Source organism: Chlorocebus sabaeus, chromosome 2 (genome assembly GCF_047675955.1).
Source record: "Chlorocebus sabaeus isolate Y175 chromosome 2, mChlSab1.0.hap1, whole genome shotgun sequence".
In the NCBI taxonomy this organism is placed as follows: Eukaryota; Metazoa; Chordata; class Mammalia; order Primates; family Cercopithecidae; genus Chlorocebus; species Chlorocebus sabaeus.
Window position 1 is genome coordinate 6774684 of NC_132905.1, and position 13684 is coordinate 6788367.

General features: G+C 52.3%; 1 long non-coding RNA gene across 1 annotated transcript in view; it reads left to right on the plus strand.

Moving 5' to 3' along the window:
- The window catches only part of LOC119618544 (uncharacterized), a 13777-nt gene extending 2809 nt beyond the window's left edge, over positions 1-10968 (plus strand). Inside the window, exons 3-4 of the long non-coding RNA XR_005234891.2 lie at positions 9144-9150; positions 10232-10968. This is a non-coding gene — a long non-coding RNA (uncharacterized lncRNA). The remainder of the gene's footprint in view (positions 1-9143; positions 9151-10231) is intronic.
- Positions 10969-13684: the final 2716 nt, after the last annotated feature.

Below are 13684 nucleotides of genomic sequence, written 5' to 3' on the forward strand. Positions count from 1 at the left end.
CTCCGTGGGCTGTGGGGGACCGCGAGGCCGGCGAGGAGTTCCCCACGTTTCCTCCAGCACCGAGGAGTTCCCCGCGTTTCCTCCATCACCCTCTGCCCTGGCTGCCGGCGGGGAGGAGTCTGTCCGTCCCCTCCCCCACTCCACGGCCCACGCTCCACGCGCAGCCTTGACCTCTGACCTCTCCCTCCCCCAGGTCCCGCTCTAGCCCTCTGCTCAATGGGGATGGGACCCCGAGTCTTCCGGAAGCCTCGGCCTCCTTTCTTCCCTTCTCGCTTCATTCCTCGTTCCTGACGCTCCTGCCCCTGCTCGCGGCCCCCCTTGCCCTTTATCCCGCGTGGTTTCCTCTCTTTCCTTCGCGGAGCTTCCCCCCTCCCCGCCCTGTGTATTCGCCTGCCTGGAGCCCCTCCCCTGCTATTTGGGCGCCGCGAGAACAGACTTGGGATGTTTCGCCCGAGCTGGAGGGCCTGGCAAGGAGAGGGCTCTGGGATATGTCTGCTGAGTGTATCCACGATGGAAGGAGGTGGAGTGGGGAAAGCTCCAGCCCAGCCAGAGGCCCTTCGAAGCGTCTTTGAAAACTTTCATTTAAGTGTGACCTTCACTTGCCCCCTAGAGGCCGGGGGAGGCGGCCACTGCCCCGCTGCATGCTCTTAGGCCAGCTGGGTCCCTTCACCGGGCCTCAGTTTCCCCGTCAGTTTTTCCGAGGCTGTCCCCCGCCGTCGCGTTACCTGGGCGGGCTGGAGCCCCGTCGATGGCGCGGCCACGCGCTTCAGCCCGGAGGCGCCCGGGCTCCCGGCCTACAAGTCCCAGCGCCGCCCGGGCCCGCCCCGCCCGCGCCCCTCCCGGCAAGACAGCCCCAAGTAGGGGTGCGGCCGCTCGGCTGCTGCCGCGGGGGCCGGGCCCAGGCGGCGGGCAGCCTCGGGGCCTCTGCCTGCCCGGAAGGGGGCGGGACAGGACCGTGGAGGCTGGAGACGCGGTTGCCCAGCTGCGGGTCCGGTCGCACTCCTTCGCCCTCGGCCCCCTTAGGTTTCTGGATCACCAATCTCTCCGCCCCTCCGGCGGCCCCATGTCGCCACGGGTCACCAACTTCTGCCTAACAATCAGTCATTCACCCAAACACACACTTTAAAAAAAATTTTTTTTTGAGACAAGGTCTCGCCCTGTTGCCCAGGCTGGAGTGTAGCGATCATAGCTCATTGCAGCCTCGACCTCTCCGGCTCCAAGCCATCCTCCTGCCTCAGCCTCCCAAGTAACTGGGATTACAGGTGAGTATTACAATGCCAGGATAATTTTATATTTAGTGCAGAGACTGGTCTCGAACTCTTGCGCTTAGGCAATCCTCCTGCCTTGGCCTCCCAAATTGCTGGGATTAGAGGCTGAGCCACCGCACCCAGCCTCAAACACACATTTATGAATGACCCCAAACACACACTTACGAATGGCCCGTCACATGCCAGGCCCATGTTCTTGGTCCCAGGGACACAACAAGTAGGAAACAAACATCCCTTTGGAGCTTACATTTTAAGAGGGGACAAGAGACCATGCATGAATGAAAATGTTTAGTATTAGAGTTCTATGTAGGGAAAATTTCCTAGGCAAGTGCTGAGTAGAGCACAAGAGGAGGGGCCCAGGGGAGGCCAAGAGGTCTGGTGATCACAGGGAAGGCCTCTGGGAGCTATGAGAGAGACAGCCATTTGCACAGAGGGAGCAGTGGAGGGAACAAAAATGCAAAGGCTCAGAAGTGAGAAATACAGCTCCTGCCATTTAATGAGGACTTTCTAAGTGCTGGGTCCATTCATGTGGTTAATTCTTTACAAATCACTAATAACAATCGAGGTCAGTTGCCTTGGAATGGCTGTTTTGGGCTAGTCCTGGACTGGGCGTCTTACATACATTAAGTGATAATCTGGAAACCGTCTTTGTCATACGTAGGTGCTCTTGGCCCAGTTGTAAGAGGGAGAGGGCTGGGCACGGTGGCTCACGCCTGTAATCTCAGCACTTTGGGAGGCCGAGGTGGGCGGATCATGAGGTCAAGAGACTGAGACCATCCTGGCCAACATGGGGAAACCCCGTCTCTACTAAAAATATAAAAAACAGCTGGGCGTGGTAGTGTGCGCCAGTAGTCCCAGCTACTCAGGAGGCTGAGGCGGGAGAATCACTTGAACCCAGGAGGTGGAGGTTGCAGCAAGCTGAGACGGCGCCACTGCACTCCAGCCTGGCAACAGAGCAACACTCTGTCTAAAAAAAAAAAAAAAAAAAAAAAAGGAAAGGACAGAGGCTCAGCGTGGCTTCTCTAATGCCACCAAGGGCAGTTCACGGCAAGCTGGGTCCCTGATCTCATTTTGTTCCCCAACAGCATTTAGAAGACCTTGTCTTCCTGCTTTAGAGTGGGGCAGGTGCACCCTCAGAGAGGCTAAGTGAAGTGCCCAAGACCACACAGCCAAGTGGGGCAAGGGAAAGTCAGGATTAGAACTTCAGGGAGGAAATGACTCCATTCACCCCACCTGTCACCTGAGCTGCAATGGGGGTGTTGGCAGTTCTAGCCCTGCTCGCCTGATTCATGAATCAATAAGGGCAGTTAGTCCAAACCCCTGTTTCCATAGGTGGGCAAGCTCAGGACAGAGCAGGCTCAAGGCTTGACCAGCCCCGGGCTCTCTGAGCCTGTGCTGCTGGCAGCCTTGACCAAGGGATAAATGGCAAAGGCCATTTATCAGACAGCTGTCAGAGCCACAGCCCACACTGATGTGGTCCTGGATGGTGTGGCCATGAACAGGCTGCCCCAAGGCTGGACAGAGAAGGGACAAGGAGCAGGGCTGGAGCCAGGGGGCCTAGGCTCCCAGCCCTACCCTCACTAGCCGTGCGGCCCTGGCCATCATCCTTAACAAACCTTCTATACATGGGGATAATTATAGCGCTTGCCACATAGTCAGTGGGAGGATCCTGTGATTCCATGGGCAGAGCACAGGGCCTGGCACTGGTCACCGGATCTCGGTCACCCCTGCAGTGCTGTCACTGGGACACTGACTTGGGATCTTCTTTCCATCCCTGGCTAGCCAAGGCTTCCCTAACTTCTCAGTCGGAGGGAAATCTTGTCCCAGGAACCCAGGAAAGGCTGGGAAAGTGTGAGTGCATGAGCAAGGGGAAGGAGTGAAGAGGTTATCGAACCACGGGAGGCAGGCCTGAGATGTAGATATGGAATTTCCAGACAAGTCAGATTGCAAAAGACATTCCCAGGTCCAAGATCTCACTGCTTTTTAAAACCTTCAGCTCAACCCCAGTAAAGTGACATAGTCTTGATGTTTAAGAGTGGTGAAGACAGGTGCCCTTGTATAAAAGTCCCAGGATAGTGGCGGGCACTGTGGGCAGCCACTCCTACCCTCTTCTTCCTTACCCATTACCACTAAAGGGCTGGAAAAATATATCATTGCTCTTCCAGCTTCCCTTGCAGCAGAGGGTGGCCATGTCATGTCACCCAGTTGGGGCCAATGAGACCTAAGTGAAAGCCTGTTGCGGCCTCTGTGAAAACTTCCACTTTTCTGCTAAAAGATACAGAGGCAGTTGGTACCCTTATTGTTCTTTCTGGCCTAAACATGGGTGGGATGTCTGGAGCTGTGGCAGTCATATTGTGACCACGAGGCAAAGTCCAGGAGACTCATAGACACTGTTCCTCATACCGCTAAATCCAGAGGACATTTGGCAATGTCTGCAGACATTTTTGATAGTCATGACTTGGGGGAGAACGCTACTGGCTTCTCGGCAGTGGAGGCCACGGATGCTGCTAAACGTTCTATAATGCACTGGACAGCCCCCCACAACAAAGATTAATCTAGCCCAAAATATCCACAGGAAGATAGACAACCCCTGTGCTAAACCAGCACCAACAAACAGACTCTTTGTTAATATGAAAAATCAATCCTGAAGTGCTTAAGCTACTGTTAGTTGGGTTTTCCTTGGTGACAACCAAGAGCATTCCCAAATGATGGAGATGCCATTTGGTGACTGCCACGGACAGGGCCAGCATGGCCTGGAAATGGGTCTTCTCCCCCACTGCCCGCAGTCCCTGTGGCTCAGTGGGTTGGGGGCCAGCCTGGAGTTTGACCTTGGCCCCATGGGTTTGTGAATGTGAGCTGGTGTAGCTCCCTCTAAAGCTTCAGCCCCTTCATCGACAGGAGACAACAACAAGCCTTCGGCACGGGGGCGTTGGGAGGCAGCAGTGAAGGCATACGGGGTGGTGGTCTGGCTGGGCCTGCGGGGTGTGCTCCATCCACCCCTGCTGCCCACTTGAGCCCTACTGCCTGCCTTGCGTCCCCTGAGGACAGATTCCCAGGCTCGCTGCTCTGCATGTGGAATACAAATACGGCAACCCAGGGCTCCCGTAGTTTCAAAGGAGCCGGCCTGCAGGGTAGGGGTGTACAGGCCACCTGCACCAAGCTCAGCCCAAAGCTGAGTCCCCGAAGAGCCTTGATATAAACACCAACACGACAAACAAAAAGAGGAAGCCCAAGAGCGCGGGGCCTGAAGACTCAAACCAGAGCCCCGCCTGGACGGGGCCGCGCTGTTTCAGGTCGCAGTGGCCGGCCTCACCCGCTCCTCTCTGCCCACCCTCATCAGGGTAAACTCACTGTCCCTCCTCTGCAGGGCAGCTGGAGCCACGGCCGGGAACAGAGAGCAGGCCCGGGCCAGGCGGTTCTGCATTTGTGCCCTGCACACATCACACATTTCCGAGGGAGGCAGGAGAGGACCTCTCTGAGCACCAGTTTCCTCAGCTATATAATGGGCATCATCGTAGTCATCTCTTCCTAGGGCTTTTGTGAGATGAACTAAGATAACACCCAGAAAGTGCTGGGCTCATCCTCACATTGAGCAGGAATTCTGCATTCCAAGCTCCTGCGATTTCTATTTTCTCACCCAGCACACACAGTTGCCAGTCCTCCCTCCCGCTCCCCAGTGAGGCCTGAGGGACCCAAGTCACCTCTGCCCAGCCTGGCTCCCAGCCCCGTCTCACAAAACTGTGTTCCCTTTCCAGGGGCCCTTTGTGGGCCATGGAACCCTTGGCAGTCAGCTGATACCTAAGGTAATAGTATTAAACACTTAAAAATAAAATGCTTACCAGCCAGGCGCGGTAGCTCACATTTGTAATCCCAGTACTTTGGGAGGCGGAGGTGGGAGGATTGCTTGAGGCTAGGAGTTTGAGACCAGTCTGGGCAATAAAGGGAGACCTTGACTCTACAAAGAAACTTAAAAATTTAGCTAGGCACATGCCTGTGGTTCCAGCTACTTGGGAGGCTGGAGGATCACTTGAGCTCAGGAGGCTGAGACTACAGGGAGCTATAATCACACCACTGCACTCCAGCCTGGACAACAGAGCAAGATCCTGTCTTTATAAAAAAGAGTAATAACAAATAAAATAAAATGCTTAGATTACCAAAGGAAAACAATCACCTTAAAATACAGGCTGGGTGTGTTTTGGCGTGTGCCTGAAGTCCCAGCTACTCAGGAGGCTGAGGCAAGGGGATCAGTTGAGCCCAGGAGTTCTGTATCAGCCTGGACGACATAGAGAGACCCCCATCTCTAATTAAAACAAACAAATAAAAATGGCTATGAAAATATTTAAAAAACAAATGTGTGATGTAGCAATGTAGACAAGTAATGTCTTCCTCATCAATGTGTTCAACAACAAGGTCAAGTAGTGGTGAGACCGTAGTTTTGAAGGACTGATGAGCAAAACTGCTATGTCAAGACGTCAGTGACAGCCGTGTATGTGAGGGTGCATCACCTCTGTGACTTCTTTTTTTTGAGACAGAGCCTCACTCTGTTGCCCAGGCTGGAGTGCAGCGGTGGGATCTTGGCTAACTGCAACCTCCACCTCCTGGGTTCAAGTGATTCTTATGCCTCAGCCTTCCGAGTAGCTGGAATTACAGGCATGCGCCACCACGCCCTGCTAATTTTTGTTTTTAGTAGAGACAGGGTTTCGCCATACTGGCCAGGCTAGTCTCGAACTCCTGACCTCAGGTGATCTGCCCACCTCGGCCTCCCGAAGTGCTGGGATTACAGGCGTGAGCCACCTTGTCCAGCCCCTCTGTGGCTTCTTGTGGCTTCAGAGCAGCAGGTGCTGCTGACAGAGGCAGAGGCCGGCTGCATCTGTGCTCACTGTGGGCCTCACTTCAGTTGAGCTCTGCTTGATGAAGATAAAGATCTTTGTTCTCCATCAGGCTCACAGACCCTGAATTCTATCCCTGGGCGCTGTGGGGTCTGTGGACCCCAGGTCAGCACCCCTGTGTATTGGTTTCCTGAGTTTACTATGACAAATTACCACACGTTTCGTGGCTTCAAACACTACACAAATTTCTCCTCTTCTAGTTCCAGAGGTTGGAAGGCTGAAATGGGTCTCAGTGGGCTAACATCAAGGTGTTGGCAGAGCTGAGTCCCTTCTGGTGGTTCTACAGAGAATCCCTTATTTCCTGGCTTTTCCAGCGTAGACACCACTCACATTCCTTGGCTGGTGGCCTCATCTACTCTCTCAAAGTCAGTGGTGATGGTGACGGTGATGGGTGGAGTCCTCCTCACTCTGCGTCCCGCCAGTCTCACTCCATCTGCCCTGATCTTCCACCTTCAACAACCCTGTGATTCCAGCGGGCCCACCAGAGAAAGCCAGGGCTATTGCCCTGTCTCGGGGTCCCCAGCCTCAACCACATCTGCACAGCCCCTCTGGCCATGGAAGGTCGTGGGTGGCCATCGCTGGGGGGTGGGGTTCTTCAGCTCACTTCACTCCTTTCTTCGCCTCTTTCCTGCACTTTTGGTGTGTCTTTCACCCCCTGGGCTTGACAGTGTGCTAGGGTCACATGTGAGCTGAAATTATTTTCTATTTCCCAATCGATTAAAAGAGCTCTTTTTATAAGAGAGTTAAAGTGGCTGAGGTCGGGTCCTCTGGCCGCTAATGCAATCCAAGCTGAAGGTAAAGCATGCCTCTCTCCAGCTCCTCCTGCCAGGCAGGGCCGTGGTGGTCTGGCTGCGCCCACCTGCCTTGCAGAGCCCACCTGCCTTTGCCCATTGCTGTCCTCTGAGCGCCTGTCTCTTCATGGGGGTCCAGTTCCCACCCCTCACCACTGCCAACCCCTGCCCCTAACAACTACCTGATAACCCTCCTTGGCAAAGACTGTCACCCCATCTCCAAATCCCCAGGGATGGGCCTTATCTCTGGGGTGTCACAGCATCTGTGGTTCTGTCCGCCTTTTCCCAGGGATTCTAGGCCCACCCTGATTTCAACAGGAGACGCTTCCATGGAGGTTGGTGGCAGTTTCCACCATTGCACACTTCTAAACTTTGGGGAAAAGGGTAAAACCTCCCAAGAGCTGCTGGCATACCTGAATCTGGGGCTCTGGCAGCCTCCCAGCCCACCTTGACAGCCTTGGACACTGGAGGCAAGAGCTGGTGACACAGGAAAATAGCAGGTCCCAGAGAAAGGTTTCCAGACGAGACCAGGCAGTCCTTCTACTGCTCTGCTGGCCAAGACCTGTCCCGGCATGCACCTGCACAGAGAACAGCAGAAAGGCAGGGAGCCTTGATCCAGAGTGCCTCTCCGTTCAGGGCTCCAGCAGAGTATCGGTGATGCCTACACTCCTTCTGTGCACTGCCTTTAAGGTTCCCCATATTGGCCGGGCACGGTGGCTCATGCCTGTAATCCAAGCACTTTGGGAGGCCGAGGCAGGTGGATCACCTAAGGTCAGGAGTTCAAGACCAGCCTGGCCGACATGGTGAAACCCCATCTCTACTGAAAATACAAAATTAGCCGGGTGTGGTGGTGCGTGCCTGCAATCCCAGTTACTTGGGAGGCTGAGGCAGGAGAATCACTTGAACCTGGGAGGCGGACGTTTTTGCAGTGAGCCAAGATCATGCCACTGCACTCCAGCCTGGGTGACAGAGCAAGGCTCTGTCTCAGAAAAAAAGAAAAAAAGAAAAAAGGTTCAAAACTACTGGGCACAGAGGCCAAAATGCACCAGCAGGCACTGGTACTGGGGAGAGGAAAGGCTCAGCCCCTCTCCAGGGGGCACTCACAGGCTCAGTCGATGCTGTCACAGGCCCCCAGCAGCGTTGGTGGACAGTTCCTGGGGCAGCAGAGTGCACACGCCTCAGTTTCAGCTGCAAAGACAGAAAGACACTGGCCTGTGTGCATGGCTGAATCCTGGCCTCTGTATCCTAATCCCTGGAACCTGTAACATGGCACCCTGCCTGGTGACAGGGACTCTGCAGATGTGACTAAGCTAAAGATCTGGAGGTGAGGACAGTATCCAGGGTCATCCAGATGAACCCATCGAAATCATAAGAGTCTCCATCTGAGGACAGCTCCAGGTGATTTGACTAAGGAACGGGAATAGATGTGAGCCCAGAAGCAGGAGGCTGGAGTGATGCAGCCACAAGCCAAGGGTTGCTGGCAGCCACCAGAGGCCAGGAGAAGCAAGAAATGGGTCCTCCCTTCAGGCCTCCAGAAAGAACCAGCCTTGCCACCACCTTGATTTTAGTCCCCCAAGAGTCATTTTGGACATCAGGCTTCCAGAACTATAAGAGGATTCATTTCTGTGGTTCTGAGCCACTAAGTGTGTGGCCATTTGTTACTGCAGACTTGGGAAACTAACACAGCTCACATCGAAAGCTGTGCCCTCATTCCCTAGGGAAAGGAGTGCAATCCAAGTGGCAAATTGGGGGTGCAGCAGAATGAGAAAGTGGGGGAGAGCCTGCTGTTCCCTGTCAATAACCAGATGACCTGATTGGTCTCCTGTGCCAAAAGTTGTTCGTTGCCCCAGGATCTTTCTCATGAAGAGGGAGGTAGCCTTGCTATGCAGTGTGGACAGGTGTGTCTATGAGGGCAGGGGCTGCATAGGGGCCCAGGTAGGTGCTGGTGCCAGCCTGCATGGTGGCACTTGCCCCTGGGCTCAGTGTCCCCTCATCCTTTGGCTTCAAGATAGTGATGAGAGGCTGGGTGCTGGTGGGTAATCCCAACACTTTGGGAAGTAAATCAGCTCCCAAAAACTAACTGACCTGCATTCTTCATCTTTTATTCTTTTTCCCTCTTGATTGTGGGCCGGGGGAGTCAGTATGGGAGAAGACGAAGAACACTTTGGGAAGTCAAGGCAGGTGGATCCCTTGAGGTCAGGTGTTCAAGACCAACCTGGCCCCCATCTCTACAAAAATTAGCTGAGCATGGTGGCAGGTGCCTGTAATCCCAGCTACGCAGGAGGCTGAGGCAGAAGAATCGCTTGAACCCGGGAGGTGGAGGTTGCAGTGAGCTGAGGTCACGCCACTGAGATCACAAAATCATACCACTGCACTCCAGCTTGGGTGACAGACGGAGACTCCATCTCAAAAAAAAGAAAAAAAAGATGGTGATGAAAGTTCTAGGAAAAGGAAGTGCCACGAAGAACAAGGATTCTCTTGACTGAGCTGGGTTGCCGAGACATCAGGTAAGAAGCTGGACAGCCGCAGGCAGCACCTTGATCAAACCAAGGAAAGCAGTCACTGCTGGCAGGAAACGTGGGGCACAAATGCCACAAGTCTCTGAGGGATGCTACCCGCTTCTGGCTTTCTGGCACCTTGCAGGTTAGCAGGTGAAGGGAAGCCTGTAGCGAATCCCTGAGCTGTGAGCTGCACGTGGTGCTGGGGAAGGCTGAGTTTGTTTCTATAGTGGCTGCGAGGGTCACGCAGGCTGGAGATCCTGCCCCTGCCAGCGCCGCTACAGAACGCTCAGCACTGCCTGCCTGGGAGCCCGGTGCACGGTGGCCTGTGCTGTGGATCCTGCAGACACCAGGTCATGCAGCCCAAATGCAGGTGGCCACTGGAGAAGACTGTAGTGGTCACTTTGAGCTGCTGTGACAGACTACCACAGACCGGGTGACCGAGTGACAGAGGTTTATTCTCTTAGAGTTCTGAGGGGACAAATCTGAGATCCGGATATCTGCAGGGCTGGCTCCTGGCAAGGCCTTTCTCCGTGGCATGCGGACCTCGCCCTCTTCCTGTGTCTTTATGTGGCCCTTCCTCTGTCCTTGTCTGCGTCCAGATTTCCTGGTCTAGGATACCAGACCTATTGGATTAGGGCCTCATTTTATCTGAATTATTTAAAGACCATGCCTCCAAAATACGGTCCTAATCTGAGTTACTGGGAGTTAGGACTTCAACATAGGAATCTGGGGGATGATAGCTCAGCCCATAACAAATACTAATACCGATTTTGCTTTTGTAGGCTAAGCAGAACTGTGCTTGGGCCTTCCACATCTGTCAAGATGCCCTCACAGCAAAGTCCCACCGAAGGGGCCCACAGGGTGGACTCGAGGCACATGAAGTCCCAAGAGATGACTTGAAGCCCCAGATGGATGCCCTGGGCTCCCCAGCACCAGAGGGAGACACCCCCTCGCCGAAGACAGTGGCGAGTGCCATGCTTCAAGTAACGCGAGGAGCAGCCTCCAGTGCACCTGTTTTAGAGGCCAGCCCTGGAGGCAGAAAGATTTACAAGGGAGTGGAAAGACTGGCAAACACAGGACACAAGGAGATGCCCAAAGTCAGTGGGGGTCAGGGTTCAACCTGGAAATGCAGTCTCTTCAGCTAAGGAAGGCAGCGAGTCCTGGCCAGGAAGCCGGTCCAAGCCCCTGCCTCATCCCCAGTTCACCTCGTGAAAGCTGATGAATGACCAATGCTTACGCATGGGCCTGGAGTAATGGTGGCACTATATTAAGGGGCAATCAGGCTGTATCTTGATACTGGGATTCACAAGAGGTGGAAGAAACCCATCATGCTGATGGGTAGTGAAGAAGAGAAATGAAAGACACAAGAGAAGGCCAGGTGCAGTGGCTCACTCCTGTAATCCCAGCTACCCGGGAGGTTGAGACAGGAGAATCGCTTGAACCCGGGAGGCAGAGGGCACAGTGAACTGAGATCACGCCACTGCACTGCAGCCTGGGCAACAGAGCGAGACTCGGTCTCAAAAAAAAAAAAAAAAAAAAAAAGAAAAAGAAAAAGAAAAAGAAAAAGAAAAAGACATCAGAGAGTACTGCTGCCAGCGAGCCGACAGAATCCACAGTGTGGATGTGGGCCCGCAGGACGCTGGGGATTGTCAGTTCCTTCTTTGAGCTTCGTCTTCTCCCATACTGACTCCCCCGGCCCACAATCAAGAGGGAAAAAGAATAAAAGATGAAGAATGCAGGTCAGTTAGTTTTTGGGAGCTGATTTACATTTTAAGCAAGTATGCAACAGGTGTTTCTTATCTGCTTTGGAAATAGCCCTCACCTTAAAGAATATTTCTCAATAGATTGATGCAAAATTCACAATAGGCTCTTAGACTGTGGTGATGGTTCCATGGGTATATGTTTATCGCCAAATGCATCAAGCTGTATACATTACATACGTACAGCCTTTTATGTGTCAGTCACACTTCAACAAAGTGGTGTAAAAACTCACAGTCAGCTACGAAACTATCTACACTGCCCATATTTGCCTTACAGTGACCTGACACCTGTTATAATAAAATCCTCAAAGTTGCAGTCACAACCTCTCCTGACGTCTCCCATCTCCATGGGATAAATGTGGGCCGTGAAACAGGGGAACTGCAGTTAGCAGGAAGACCTCGCAGAGCTGTGAAACGGTGCCAGTCTCTGATTAACAGGACAGTACCTTGCAAGAAAATACAATGCTTGTGTTGAAACTGCCTTTCCTAAACACTATAGCCAGGCCTTATGTTGGGGCTTATACAGCTTCTTAAGAGCCTAGGAAAATGTTGAAGGGGAGCGAGGTAGAAAGGGAGAAAGAAAAAGAGAACTGGCTTTAAGATATTTAAAAACAACAACCCCAGGCTGGGTGTGGTGGCTTATGCCTGTAATACCAGCACTTTGGGAGGCCGAGGCGGGAGGACTGCTTGAGCCCAGGAGTTTGAGACCAGCCTGGGCACACATAGCAAAACCCTGTCTCCACCAAAAATACAAAAAAAAAAAAAAAAAAAAAAAAAAAAAAGAGCCTGGTGTGGTGGCACGCATGCACTTGTAATCTCAGCTACTCAGGAGACTGAGGTGGGAGGAACTCTTGAGCCCGAGAGGCAGAGGCTGCAGTGAGCCGAGATCGCACCACTGCACTCCAGCCTGGGCGACGCAGCAAGATGCTATCCTCCCCCACCAAAACACCTAAAAACAAACAAGAAAAATCCCCAAATGAATCCGTTTAAGTAAAGGCCTACAAATGTAATACTGGAGACCTCACGAACTGTTTAGTGTTCCAATATCCAATCGATTTGAAAACAATTTATAGCTTTGTAGGAAATGCTGCGCTTTGTGAGAAATTCCCTAGTATTTGAGGTGATGATTAAAAAATCAACATGAAGTACATGCTAACTTACTGCCAAATCATTTCAGAAGTAAAATATGAAATTTTTTTCAAATAATTTGCCTTTAAAACAATGTGATTTAAAGCAGGATGTGGGTGCATTTTAATATTTGGTGTGGAGTGGTGGGTGACACCTCAGAGGACCTAGTGCAGTGATGTCCCAGAGAAAGATGAATATAACATGAGCCACGAATGTAATCTACAATTTTCCAGTAGCCACATTTTAACATTACAAGCAGGGGAAAGTTAAATTTATTATCCAAAATAGTATCATTTGAATGTGTAATTGGTATGAAAATTAATGGCATTTACATTAATTTCAAGAGCATGTGTTTAGTTCATTTTTTTTTTTTTTTTGGCACTAAGCCTTTGAAATCTGCTGTTTTAGGTTTACATCTCAATTCCAACGGGCCACAGAGCCTTCAAAGTTACTAACACGCGTCTTAAAGTGACCTGTTTGCCACCACCAGGGATTTGTGTTTCCCAAATCAGGGCAGGGATGATGCTTTGGAGCTCAGCAGTGCTCAGAGGCCCCCACATCGCGGGCGCCAAGGCTTCAGTGTTCCACGAGGAAACCATCGCGGACATTAAGTTTGAAACAGAAAAATCAGGGTCTCACCTCTGACAAATTACCTCCTTTAGCATTTTCCAAGGCCTTCAATCTTCCTATAAAGTGTGTTATTTTTAAGATGATTCTTCTAACAGCAAGAGCAATGTTTTGATTCTACTTCCCAAATATCTTAAAAGCTTAGCAGCAACAGGCAGGGCACGGTGGCTCATGCCTGTAATCCCAGCACTTTGGGAAGCTGAAGAGAGCGGATCACGAGGTCAGGAGATCGAGACCATCCTGGTTAACACGGTAAAACCCCGTCTCTACTAAAAATACAAAATTAGCCGGGCGAGGTGGCGGGCGCCTGTAGTCCCAGTTACTGGGAGAGGCTGAGGCAGGAGAATGGCGTGAACCCGGGAGGCAGAGCTTGCAGTGAGCTGAGATCGCGCCACTGCACTCCAGCCTGGGTGACAGAGCGAGACTCTGGCTCAAATTAAAAAAAAAAAAAAAAAAAAAAAAAAGTTTAGCAACAGCAAATGAAGGGGGTGGCCAACACTTCGTTTCTTTTAATGAACTAAAGTCTGTGAAATTGAACACAGAGCAAATGCTCCAATGTTGGCACTGAGGCCATTCGCGCCATCTGCTGGCCAGACCTAAGCACAACACCCGGCTCCCAGGGAAAGAACCTTAAGAGACAAGCAGGATCTCCAGTCAGCTTGGTCTCTGGACCTTTTTGTCCCGCCTGTATACCGACAGCACAGCCCCACTGAGCGGGAG